Raw genomic sequence first — 12,647 nt, 5'->3', positions numbered from 1 at the left:
CCAGTACCCGGAGAAGAAATTAACTTTGCCCGGTCCTTGGCACAGTATTAAGGAGCCAATTTAGACCAAAGTGTGGTCTGGAAGTTGCAGGATATGAACACACCGAGACTGAGATCAGACGCTGGGTGCGGGCCCTAACACCGGGGCAATTGGCCTACATCCTGGATGCACGGGCAGACTATGCCCTGGACATTGTGCAAGTGCTGGTAGAGTGGAAGGGAGAAGTTCCAGACATATTCCAAACTGACCGGGTGATGCTGGATGAGATTGTCCTGACTAGAGTTTTCTCCTCTTTGAAGAAGAATGAGGACAGTGAAGGGAAGTCCCCCTCCCCTCCAGGGAGCCCTCGCCCGGGGCCCAGTTCCGTGAACAAAGATGGAGATAAAGCTGCTATACCCCCTGCTTCTTTCTATGCCGACATGAGTCGGTTGGTGGATAGCCTAGTTCTGAATGGGGCAAGTGGAGCTGCACAAACTATCGCAAGTTGCATTTATTTTCTGGGCAGTCAACCACTCCCACTGGCGAAGAGAACTTCAAGAGTTGGATGACTCAGCCTATCCAGGTCGTGGATGAGTGGAATGTTGCAGAGTCTGTGAAGAGACAGAGGTTAAGTGAAAGCTTGAGGGGCCCTGCAGCAGAAGTGATCCGAAATCTACCAATGGGGAATAATAACTGTACAGCCCATGATTATCTGAAAGCCCTTTTGGATGTGTTCGGGCGGTTGGAATAGACCACTGATCTACTCTATAAGTTCAATCATACACACCAGCAAAGGGGAGAGAAGTTATCAGAGTACATTGCGAGGATAGATAAGATGTTACACCAAATTCTCCTGCGGAAGGGTGTTGACCCTAAGGATGCTGACCGAGTACACCTGGACCGAGTATTACAGGGCGCTCGGCCTAACCACCCAATTGTCTTAAAATAACTACTCAGAGGGGTTAAGGATACCTCTACTTACCCGGAACTTATGAGAGAAGTTCGGGAGGAAGAAGCCTTGCTGGAAGAAAAAAACACAGAGGAAAAGAGCCATTAAATAATGAATCAAAAAGAGAGAGAGCCTCAGCCCAGCTGCTACAAGTGGAAAATAGCCTCTCCAAAGACGAGAGCAAAGCGGAAGTGGAGTCCAATCACCCGGAGGAAGTTTGAGGAGGGTACGCCGTCTGCTGACTTGATGCTGCAAGTAGCCAAAGCCCAGACGCAGATGTGTCAGACCTTGATGCAGGTCATGGAGGCACAAGGGAAAGTCCCTGAAGTGCGGAAGTCATCTAAAGGATCCAATCTTTTCTCCCTTCGGGATAGAGGGTGTTTTGCCTGCGGAGAGAAGGGGCATTTCAGGGCACAATGCCTGAAGCGGGGTACTTAGTCATGAAACAATGGAAGAGTTGTTGAGGGCTATACAGAAGTTCTTCCTTAACAAGAAGGCGGAAAACTTCAGGGGACCTCAGTGAAGGAGCCAATTGAGAGTCCGGCTAAAAGTCTGAGCTCCAGCAGTTATCAGAGTAGTTACGGTCACAATGAGATGGGATGTGCCTCCCCATCTGTCCCCAATACCTCCATATTTTTGGGTAAAGAGACACGGGTCGGTACCTCCACTCCCCTCCAGCCTAGAGAGATTAGAACCCAAAGACTAAATCTGTCAAGGTGCAAACCATCAAGCTTCCTGAAAGAACCAGACCCCAGAAGGCGAAAAATTCCAGTCACAAGTTCTGTCAAATTGTTCCAGCCCAGCAGAGAAAAGGTACCCAAGAACCTAGTGGGGCCGTCCCCGGTGGTGCCACTGCAAGTGGAAGGCTTATATACTAAGGCCTTGTTGGACACGGGCGCTCAAGTGACATTGCTATACAATGACTTCTACTGGAAGCATTTGAGTCACATTCCCTTGTGCAAGTTAGAAGAACTGCAGATCTGGGGTTTAGGGACCCAAAAGTTCCCCTATGACGGGTATATTCCCGTGAAGATATCACTTCAACCAACAAAAGGGGCGAAAATGGAAGTGTTCGATACTTTGGCCGTGGTGTGCCCTCGACCCCCAGGTTCTAAACAAAATTCTTTGATAATTGGCACAAACACGGATTTGGTTAGACGGATGCTCATCCCTTTAGAGACCCAAGGGTCTACAGAGGGAGAGGTGCATCCTAAGCTAAGGACAGCTTTCCAGCGAGTGCTGCAGGAGCAGAAGACCCCAATTGAAGAAGTGGGGAAGCTTTGGAGGCTGGACACCAAAGAGCAGGTGTTAGAGCCGGGAGAAAGAACCTGCATGAAGGCTGTGATGAAGTTGTCATGGGATCAACCGGGGCCTTTTGTGATGGTGGAAGGGGATCTGTTGGCAGAGGACAGCGGGATTGAGTTGGTGCCGGAAGTGGTCCCAACCAATGTGCTACAGAAAAATGGTGGGAAGATCCCTGTAAGTGTAAGAAATGTTACCACTCAGCCAGTGCGTTTGAAGCCCAGGATGGTGTTAGGACATGTGAGTGCTGCCTCCCCACTTACCCCTTCTGAGCTGAAGGAAGATAGGAGTAGAGAGAAGAAGTCAGAGAGTACTTCCCCTGCTCGCCCAGCTGTTCCTTGCAAGTGGGGAGAGCGAGTGAAGACCCAGTTGTCTCGGTGGGAAAAATTATTTTCAAGAAACGATTACGATGTAGGATGTGCTAAAAGTGCTCAACATCGGATCCGCCTCAGTGAGGAGGTCAGGAGCTATACGGGAGTCCCGTAGTCCCTATGCTTCCCCCATAGTGGTGGTACGCAAAAAGAATGGAACGATTAGGATGTGTATCAATTACCGTACCCTAAACCATCGAAACATCCCAGATCATTATACCACCCCTCGGATAGAAGATGCTTTGCAGTGCCTGTCAGGAGCTAAATGGTTCAGCGTGTTGAATCTGAAGAGTTGGTATTATCAAACAGCCATGCATCCTGAAGACAGAGAAAAGACTGCTTTCATTAGCCCTTTAGGCTTCTTCAAGTTCAATCGTATGCCCCAAGGATTGGCCGGGGCCCCAGCGACCTTCCATAGGCTCATGGAGAATACAGTGGGAGACATGCACTTAATTGAAGTTCTGGTCTACCTCGATGACATCATTGTCTTTGGGAAGACTTTGGAGGAGCATGAAGCCCGTTTTTTAGAAGGTGTTTCAAAGGCTTTATGAAGAAGGGTTGAAGTTGTCCCTGGAGAAATGCCAATTCTATCAGACTTCTGTCATCTATCTAGGACACGTGGTGTCCGCTGCCGGAATATCCACTGATCCGAAGAAGTTGGAGGCTGTTACTACTTGGCCTAGACCTACAAATGTGATGGAGTTACGGTCCTTCTTGGATTATAGTTTCTTACTACCGGAGGTTTGTGAAGAATTTCTCTCAGATAGCTGGTCCTTTGAATGAGCTGCTGAAGAGAGAAACCGAAGAAGAAAGGCTGACTTCTCGGAAGACAGAGACACTCAGGAAAGGGCCTAGAGGATCTAAAGAGTCTATCCGGGCCCAGTGGGATGTCAAGTGTGAACTGGCCTTCTGGAAGTTAAAGGAGAGCCTCACTCAAGCCCAGAGATGTATAGTAACGAAGTAGAACTACTTAAGTACTGTACTTAAGTACCGAAATGCAGTATCTGTACTTTCCTAGAGTAGAATTTTTTTCTCCTACTTCTACTTTTACTTCACTACATTTTTTCGATGATTTCGATACTTCTACTCAAGTATTTTTTTTTTTGTGCTGCATAGTTACTCGTTACTTTTAAAAAAATTACCACTGCCAGAACAGTAGATGGCAGGTTGCATAAAGCTCAAAAAAATGTGTATAATGTCATTTGTAAATCAGCGCATACGAAAATAAAGGCTGTGTATAATAAAAGCTGCTATACCAAATCTTTCCAATATAAAGAAAATATGAAAAACAAATAAATGGTGCTACAGCGCTTAAAGTGCATCAAGAAACTACTAACAAACACAGGTTAATCATTTGAATAAATCATTTGAAATAATAAAAACAATATGATGTTCATACTTTTGACTTCTTTCTTTAATAACTACATAACAGTACTTGTACTTCTACTTTCAGTACTTGAGTAGAAATTTTTTTTCAAAACTAATGGTACTTTTTACTTTTAGTACTTAAGTAGCAAATTTTTTGAAAAAACTACTTGCAATACTTAAGTAAAAAAAATGTTGAATACTTTAGTACTTCTACTTAAGTAACTTTTTCTGCGAGCACTTCCACTTCTACTCAAGTAATTTTGTGATCGAGCACTTGTACTTTTACTCAAGTAGAAATTTCGAGTACTTTATACAAGTCTGCTCAAGCCCCAGTCATGGCTTATGCAGATCCAACAAAACCTTATGAGCTGCATGTGGACGCCAGTAGAGATGGTTTAGGAGGAGTGTTATATCAGGAAGCTGAAGGAAGACTGCGCCCCATCGCTTATATTAGCCGCAGTTTGTCCCCCTCGGGGAAGAATTACCCCATTCATAAGTTGGAGTCCCTGGCCCTTAAGTGGGCTGTAGTGGATAAGCTGAGGGACTACCTCTATGGGGCCTACTTCATGGTCAAAACTGATAATAACCCCTTGACATACTTACTGACGACTGCCAAGTTGGATGCCACCGGCCATAGATGGTTAGCTGCCCTCTCTGAGTTCCAGTTTAGCTTGAAGTATCGGCCTGGCAAAGCAAACTTAGATGCCGATGCTTTGTCTAGATGGCCTCATCCTGCTGAGACCAAAAAACAGGAGTGGGTGCATCTCACCTCGCCATCTCGCCAAGGAGTTGAGTACCGCATGAAGGGAGCCGTGGGAGCCGAAGTAGTTGGAGTTTTCCCTTCAGGGGTGCCCAAGTGTTATTGTGACTTTACTCAAGTGAGAAGTGAAGAACTTCCCCAGTTATCAAAAGAGGATGTGAGGAAAGCACACAGAGAAGATCCTTTGGGAGCACTAATGCATTGCTTTGAAGGCCAAACTCCCATTGGAGAGTCTTGTAGTGGGGGCCAAGGTAGTCCATCGGGACTGGGAATGAATGAAGCTAAGAGATGGAGTAATTTATCAGATAAACGCTGTAGAAGAGTCAGATGGAGTATGTCAGCTATTCATGCCAGAAAAATACAGGCTGACTGTTCTTGCAGCTTTACATGACTCACGTGGACATTTAGGGCCTGACAGGACCTTCCAGTTGGTCAGGGATAGGTTCTATTGGCCCTTCATGAGGAAGGAAGTGGAAGCCTACTGCCACTCGTGTATACGCTGCATCCAGAGGAAGACTCTACCACACAGAGCGGCTGTCATGGGTCATCTACGGAGTCATGGTCCCATGGAGTTGGTGTGTATCGACTTCCTGTGTCTCGAACCAGATTTGGGTGGGCATGGAAATAGTGACCGACCATTTCACCCGATATGCTCAGGCTTTTCCAACTCGGAATTCAGAAGGCTTGTACGGTGGCCAAGGTGCTAGTTGAGAAGTTCTTTGTCCACTACGGGTTACCACAAAGATTATATTTTGATCAAGGAAGAGACTTTGAAAGTAAGCTGATAAAAAAAACTGTGCGGGCTGCTGAATATACAAAAATCAAGAACTACTCCCTATCACCCTCAAGGGGATCCTCAGCCAGAGAAATTCAATAAAACATTGCTGAATATGTTGGGGACACTACCTCTGGAAAAGAAACAGAAATGGAGTGAATATGTTCCAGTACTAATTCATTCTTACAATAGTACTGTTAACGACTCCACAGGGTTTTCCCCGTATTTCCTCATGTTTTGGAGAGAAGCTCGACTGCCCGTCGACTTAGCTTTTGGTACCTCTGTGGATCATACCTCGCAGGCCTCCTACAGGAGCTATGTTGACAGACTTCGGCAAAATTGGCTCATGAGAAGGCGATGGAAGCCTCGGCAGGTAGAGAACAACGGAATAAGAGGAACTTTGATTTGAAAGTGAGAGTGCAAGATCTGCAGCCCGGTGATAAAGTGCTTCTGAGAAAGATGGGGGTGCCTGGGAAGCATAAGTTGGCTGATTGCTGGCGTTCTCAGCCCTTTGTCATTCACAGAAAGCTCCCTGGGCTACCTGTCTACCAAATCCACCCAGAGGGTAAGGTGGGACTGCTTAAGACTTGGCACAAGAATCACCTATTGCCTATTTCTGAAGCAGTTAGAACCTTGTCTATATGGAATGAAGAGGAGGATGCTCCTACGGCCCCTAGACTACGGTCTCGACCTTCCAGAAGTTCTAGTCCAAAATCTGCACGTGTAATGGATGAAGAAGGGGACAGCGATGATGAAAGTGTCGTTTTCAACTGGTGGTGGCCATCCTGTGAGGGATTTTCTCCAAAGCTATCTTCACCCACTGCTGAGTGGGCCACTGCCCCTCTCCCTAAAAAAGAACTCAATCAGGGACATAGCCCCCCTGTGAGAAGTGTGGAGCCAAGACAGATGGAAGAAGAGGCTGTATTGATCCCTGAGGATCCACTACCCAATGAAGATGTTTTTGTGGATTCTCCTCCATCTAGCTTAGAAGAGTCTGTTGTTTAACGTCCAAGCTCTCCTCCCCTGAAGCCATTTGAAGATCTATATGGGAGTCAAGGCTCAGGAATATTTATGCCTTCTGAGGAAGTGGACTCTTTTGAAGATAAACAAGAGGTGTCGGTGGACCCTGAGTCTTCAGTAGAGGAAAGTGCCATAGAAAATGATAGTGGAATATCTGCTAGATTGCGGAGAGAGATTCATCCTCCCAAAAGACTGACTTATAGTACTCTGGGGGAAAGTTCTGAGGAACAAATCTCTACAGCACAACGGCCCATGCCATCGACTGTTCCCTCTGTTGATGAATTTAAAGGAGAAAGTTCTATTCCACCCACTGACACTATTATGTTGGCGGCTAATTTTCTGCTAGCCTTTTGTGAGAGTGACCCAGATTTATTTGATAGTGTGTGCAGTAAGTTATTAGATAGTGATTGTATTAATCAGTTTTCAGTTGCAATGAATGCTACTTTAGATGGTTGATTAAGACTTTTCCTGTGAATCAGCCTTGGTCTTCTCCGGAGAAGAATCTCTTTATCTTTGGAGGACCATTCTGTTATCTGTTATTAAAGTTATGCAAAGATTATTCTGTCTGCGCACTACCTTTTCCCCCTTTGGGGGTACACTGTGCCTTTGCTTTGTTCTGTATATGTTCATGTTTGGTTTTGTTTATGCTGATAAAAATCAATAAACACGTTTCTGTTAAAGTTCTGCAAAGACAGTGACTCTGGAATTATGTGAGATGTAGTCCGGGAGGAGCCAGGATCATAGACTGCTGTGAGAGAGAGACTCTTTTCCCAGTGAGCAATGGGATGCACGGAGCTTGCTGGGAGTGTCTTCATAACGGGGGGCGGATCGATTCTCGCTCTCTTGCCTCAAGGACAGCCCACTGGAAGGAAGGGGAAGAGCTGCTGTGGATCGCAGGAGAATAGGTCGAGGCCTAGTGGCGGACACCGGAGTTGAAGCGGGCGGTGTGAGTGTTGCTGGCAGGCAGAGGGAGAAGCTGAGCTGAGCGGGACCTGAAGAAGTGAAGAGGATACCCATGCAATAAGCCACCCCCTTGGGGGCAGGGCTACAGGTATTTTTTGCCATATAAATGAAAAAAAAAAGCTTTTCTTAGTTTGTTTTAAAATTTTGCAAATAAAAAAAATCTTCTTCATAAATATAGGCCAAAAAGTATTCTGCTTTTGGTAAAGTAATTCAAATTAGTGTATAATATTTAGTCTGTGAAAGTTATAGAGTCTACAAACTATAGGATGTTTACAGTATTTGAAAATTAATCAATCCTGATGTTCAGACTTGTTTCTCAAGACCTTTACACTTGGCTCCCGCTGAATGAGGTTCATCTACTTGCCAGAATAAACTCTCAGGCCTCATTTAGACTAACAGTTGGGGGGGCATTAAAAACATGTTGAGCTGCACCCCCCCCCCCCCCCAACTCCTTTGTTGCATGCCAATAGCAAAAACTGCATTTTACATTTGAGGGGCTTGCTGTGAATCAGGAAGTGCCGCAAATACCCTGCAGCATGCAGCAGCGGTCAATGCATGTGGTTGAGCGTGTTTGATCGACAAATATGGGTTGAAAGAAACAGGCAGCGAGGTGGCATTTGTGTAAAACCCCATGCTTTTCAGAGGAGTGGCAGTTTAGACCTCCACCTTCTAGCGATTTGGTGGTTACATCACTCAGTGGCTGCTGTGATCTCCCTGGCTCCCTCTGTATGCCCAGTTTTCAGCCTCTTAATAGGCTGGGGGTGTAATGATGTCATCCCATGCATGTGCAAAGGAGACAGTCATTCTGGCACAACTGCAGTGGGCCAGGCATGTGCAGCTCAGTGCATTCAATAGAAGACTGAGCATGCAGGTAAGTGTTTGTTACTGCAGAAGAGACATTGCATGCCTCCTCTGCAATGAAAAGCTGCCTGCTCATAGTTTAATGCCCAAAGTGTTCACCCTTTCAGAAAAAACAAAACGTGAACTAACACCATACACCCTCCCCATTCCCCACTGTACTTACCTTCCTGGGGGATGAGCTGTCAGTGGCAATGCACCCAGTGCAGCAGTCCTGAGATTTGAAATCCCCGTTCATCTCCCTCTTCTCTGTTCAGCCCTTCTGGGACAGATCAGAGTGATGCTTCATGCCAATATTGGCCAATTAGAATTACTCTGATCCACTGCACAGAAAAGGGGAGAAAAGCAAGATTTCAAATCTTTGGACTGCTGCACCAGCGGCATGGGCACTGACAGCTCATCACCCAGAAAGGTAGGTACAATGGGGACCGGTAGGGGGGGGTGTACAGTATTCTCCAGTTCATTTTTCCTGTAAGGCTACTTTCACATGGGCTGGACTCCTCTTAACTCTGTTGTGCTCAGCAGCAGATCTGTCCGCTGATTCCCCGCTAAGCAGAGCGGGTGAATGACAGATCCATGTCCGCTAAGTTTATGCAGAGCGGATACGGACATAGCCTGCTCTCCTCTATCGGCAGTTGGATGTAAATGGGACCGGCTGTCTGTTTACACCCGACTGCCCTCTGATACGGCCAGATGGAGAGGAACGGACAACCTTCTGTTTGTTTTTGCTAAATGGGATTGGAGGTTGGCGGGTGTAAATTGACACAAGTCCGTTTTCATCCACTGCTCCATAGAGGAGAATAGAAGGTCCAATTGGGTCTTCCAAAAAAAAAAAGATCTAACCTCCCGTGTGAAAGGGACCTAGAGGTGAACTCACACTTTAGGTTTAGTTCCTCTCTAAGCTCATCCCTAGCGCTGACACTCATGAGTGTGCTCGTGTTTTTGTTTACTGGGGGGGCCTCAAACCCACATGCACATCAGAATTGACCCTTTTTTCCATTGCAACACAGTGCAGGGGTCTACACATAAGTGTGCGCAGCCTATTGCATTAGGGTGTGCACCCAAATGTTTAGAAACATTAATTGGTGTCAGTAGAGCAGTGGATTTTGTCAGTAGAGCAGTGGAGTCCTCAGTAGGGCAGAGGTTGGTGTCAGTAGGGCAGTGGACGGTGTCAATATTTTTTATTTTTATTATTTCATTAATTATTATTTTTTTACAACTTTTTTTTTAGGGCTTTGATGAAATATCAGCAGGGGGAATCTGGCACACCCCCTGCGCACGCCTATGGGTCTACAGGAGTTTGTGTCGTGGTGTGTCAGGTTTAGGGGCATCTTCTGCAATTTCCATGTGCATCGAGGGCCAATAAGATTTGCAAAATTCCCACGCAATGTGGGTAAGCAACATGTGCTGATTATTCTGCAATTCACATCTGCTCACACAGTCACATGCATAGACGTGAGCAGAGCCTACATAGATCAGACCTGCTAATGGTGCTTGTTGATGTAGCACCCTCCCAGACAGGTGTTAGGCAGACAGAGCCAAAACTATACTCACTCTCTATCAGAGGATCGGCAGGTAAATTCTATATGGCACTCTGCTTAACAGGGAGCAGGATCTGTGAGTTAGGTCTGCTCAGTGTTCCCAGTGTGTGATTCATCTGGTCCAAGGGAGTGTCCCCAGCTGATCCAATGGGGAGGCACATTGGATTGTGGAGGAAACCTGGCCAATGACACACAGGCTTTTGATACAGCCCCCAGGACTGCCACAGACTGTTTGTCTTAGTGCATTGTGGGGCAGGGTATAAAAAGCCAGGGGCACATGAGGTAGAGGTCTTTGGCGGGAAGCAGAGTCCCAGAAGGAGAGTGGCGGCTGCCTCCTCTCTGCAGCAGTTGGTGATGGTCACAGGCAGTCAGCCTGGTGAGCCTACAGTGTGGAGCTGAACCCAGACGTCCAGGAGAGCTGACTGAGGAGTTGAGGCACTGCGAGAATCTGGAAAGCAGTATCGTGAGTACAGAGGATTTTGCCCAGGGATCTGCCCAGGAAGGGGACCACTCCGGATAGTGTAATCAGTGGACGGGTGTCAGCCGGTATAGAGAAAGGGGGTACTGGGGGAGTACCCTGAAGAGAAATACAAAAAGGAACATTTACTTCAGCTTCTTTCAATTGGCAGGATGAACTAGCGGCCTTGCCGCATCCTCAAGTTAGACGTCCTCAGAATTTGTGAATAGTTCAAGGTTGGAGTATCCCACTCATCCCTTCTCCTATCCCAATATAAAATAAAAACAACAAAAACATCTACCCCCCTAGACTGATCATTGACTGAGCCAAGAACGTAAAGTGCTAAGAATTCTGCATGCAGTTGCTATGGGTAATCCAGGGGAATCCAAAAGTGTCAATCACCAGAAGTCCTCTAGGGGGCAGTGCTACATTCACATCTGTGCAAAATGCACTGCCTGAGAAAGTACACATCTGTGGTGCCAACATGTGTCAAATGGCCTATTAAAGACAACAGCAGTGTGAATCCATGTGAATGGAAAGGTGTGAATGGGGGGAAATGTTTTGCCCCGGAGTGGTGGAATTCATGGACGGAGTCACCAATAGAGTCTATGCATTGAGGACATTCCTTTGATCTGACTCTCTTCCTGCTCCCCTCACAGTCACGTCTGCATTGAAGAAGTGCGCGGCTGTTTGGCATCAGTCAGAGAGGAGCTCCGGCAGATTATTAGCATTAAATTAGGCCGCTACCCAGTAACCCTCAGTCACTTCTCCATCTCTATCTTCGTCTGTCACTCCGCCACCTTCTGTCTCCTCTTTTTGTTTGAAAGCTGAAAATGACTCCAGCTGAACACAAGGACTTTGTGTGAGTCCAGGAGGTGAAAGGCGGCGTACAGATCTGCGATACTTATTACCGCACACAGACATACTCCTCTCCTGACACTGCGCTGTGATCAGCATTGCTGTGTCTCCCCATCAGATGTTACAGCACACAATCTACCACCTGATCGGTCTGACAGTAACAGGTACTGCTGTGTGCGAGATGTGTAGTCACACGCAGTCACATTCAGGGGGGCCCCCATTATAACAGTTAGAGATGTATAAAGTAGGAATTTGCATAAGGAAGGTACATGTGCATTCGCTCTGTGCAATTTCTGCAAAGAAACAAATGTTATCAAGCTTTTTCCTGCGCTGGACAAATGTTTTTTATTGATTTCAAATGAGAGATATTGCACTTGGTCACTAGATAGTGCTAGGTATCATAGGATTTTCCTATAATACTTAGCATCGTCTAGTGGCCAAATGCAATATTTTTCAATTTAAAATCAGTGAAATTCAGCTGCTAGATAACATAAGTTTCCTATAATAGGTTGTGCCATCTAGTGGCCAAATGTGGCATTTTCTGTTTCAAGTACTCTGCTGTTGCTCTGCTGGTATAGAACCAATTTACATGCACTTTCGCTGGGCTGGGCTTATTTGATAAATATGTATACTACCCCCTACAGTGGCACTGGATACTTATAACAACATAAAATTGGGTCAAGGCAGAGACGTCAGGACCCCAAAAACCACCCTAATGGGGCTCCTGTGGCTTGCACCGTATATCCATTTAAAAAAAAAAAAAACTACAGTTTATTATTAAACAAAAACTACAAGTTACAACAATGTCTACAAATGAAGTTAAAGCCCCCGTTCACACTGGGGCGATCCGACTTCCCCAGGCGACCACACAGGTCGCGGCGCGCTGCTCGCACCGCGACCTCGGAGTGGCCGGCACGGACTTCATAACATTGAAGTCTATGCAGGTCGCTCCGGGTCACCCCAAAGAAGCTCCGGACCCTTTTTCTAAGTCGGAGCAACTTGTGTCGCTCCTATTAGAACGGGTCCATAGCTTCTGTATGGAAGGCGACCTGTCAGGCGACCAGGTCGCCTGACAGGTCACCCCAGTGTGAACGGGGGCAAAGAGGTTGTAAAGTTTTGTAAACCAAAAACATTTTTTTTTTTTCAACCTGAAAGAGAAACACATAATGAGCTAGTATGCATCGCATACTAGCTCATTATGAAATACTTACCTTAGAACGAGCCCCCGCCGAGCCGCCTGCTTACCTCTATGATGGGCGACATGTTCATTGGACTGTCTTCTGGGATCGCGGCACCTGGCCATCTGATTGGCTGGAGCCGCGGTGACGTCACTCTCACTCGCACCAGTGGCCGTTCCTTCAGAGTGCATGCGCTAGTGATGTCATGTAAGGTAAATATCTCCTAAGCGGTGCATGTTTAGGAGATATTTACAGTACCTATAGGTAA

Source organism: Pelophylax lessonae, assembly GCF_965119305.1.
Source record: "Pelophylax lessonae genome assembly, chromosome: 12".
NCBI lineage: Eukaryota > Metazoa > Chordata > Amphibia > Anura > Ranidae > Pelophylax > Pelophylax lessonae.
The sequence above is the reverse complement of the archived record's forward strand: the minus strand, read 5'-3'. Positions refer to the sequence as shown.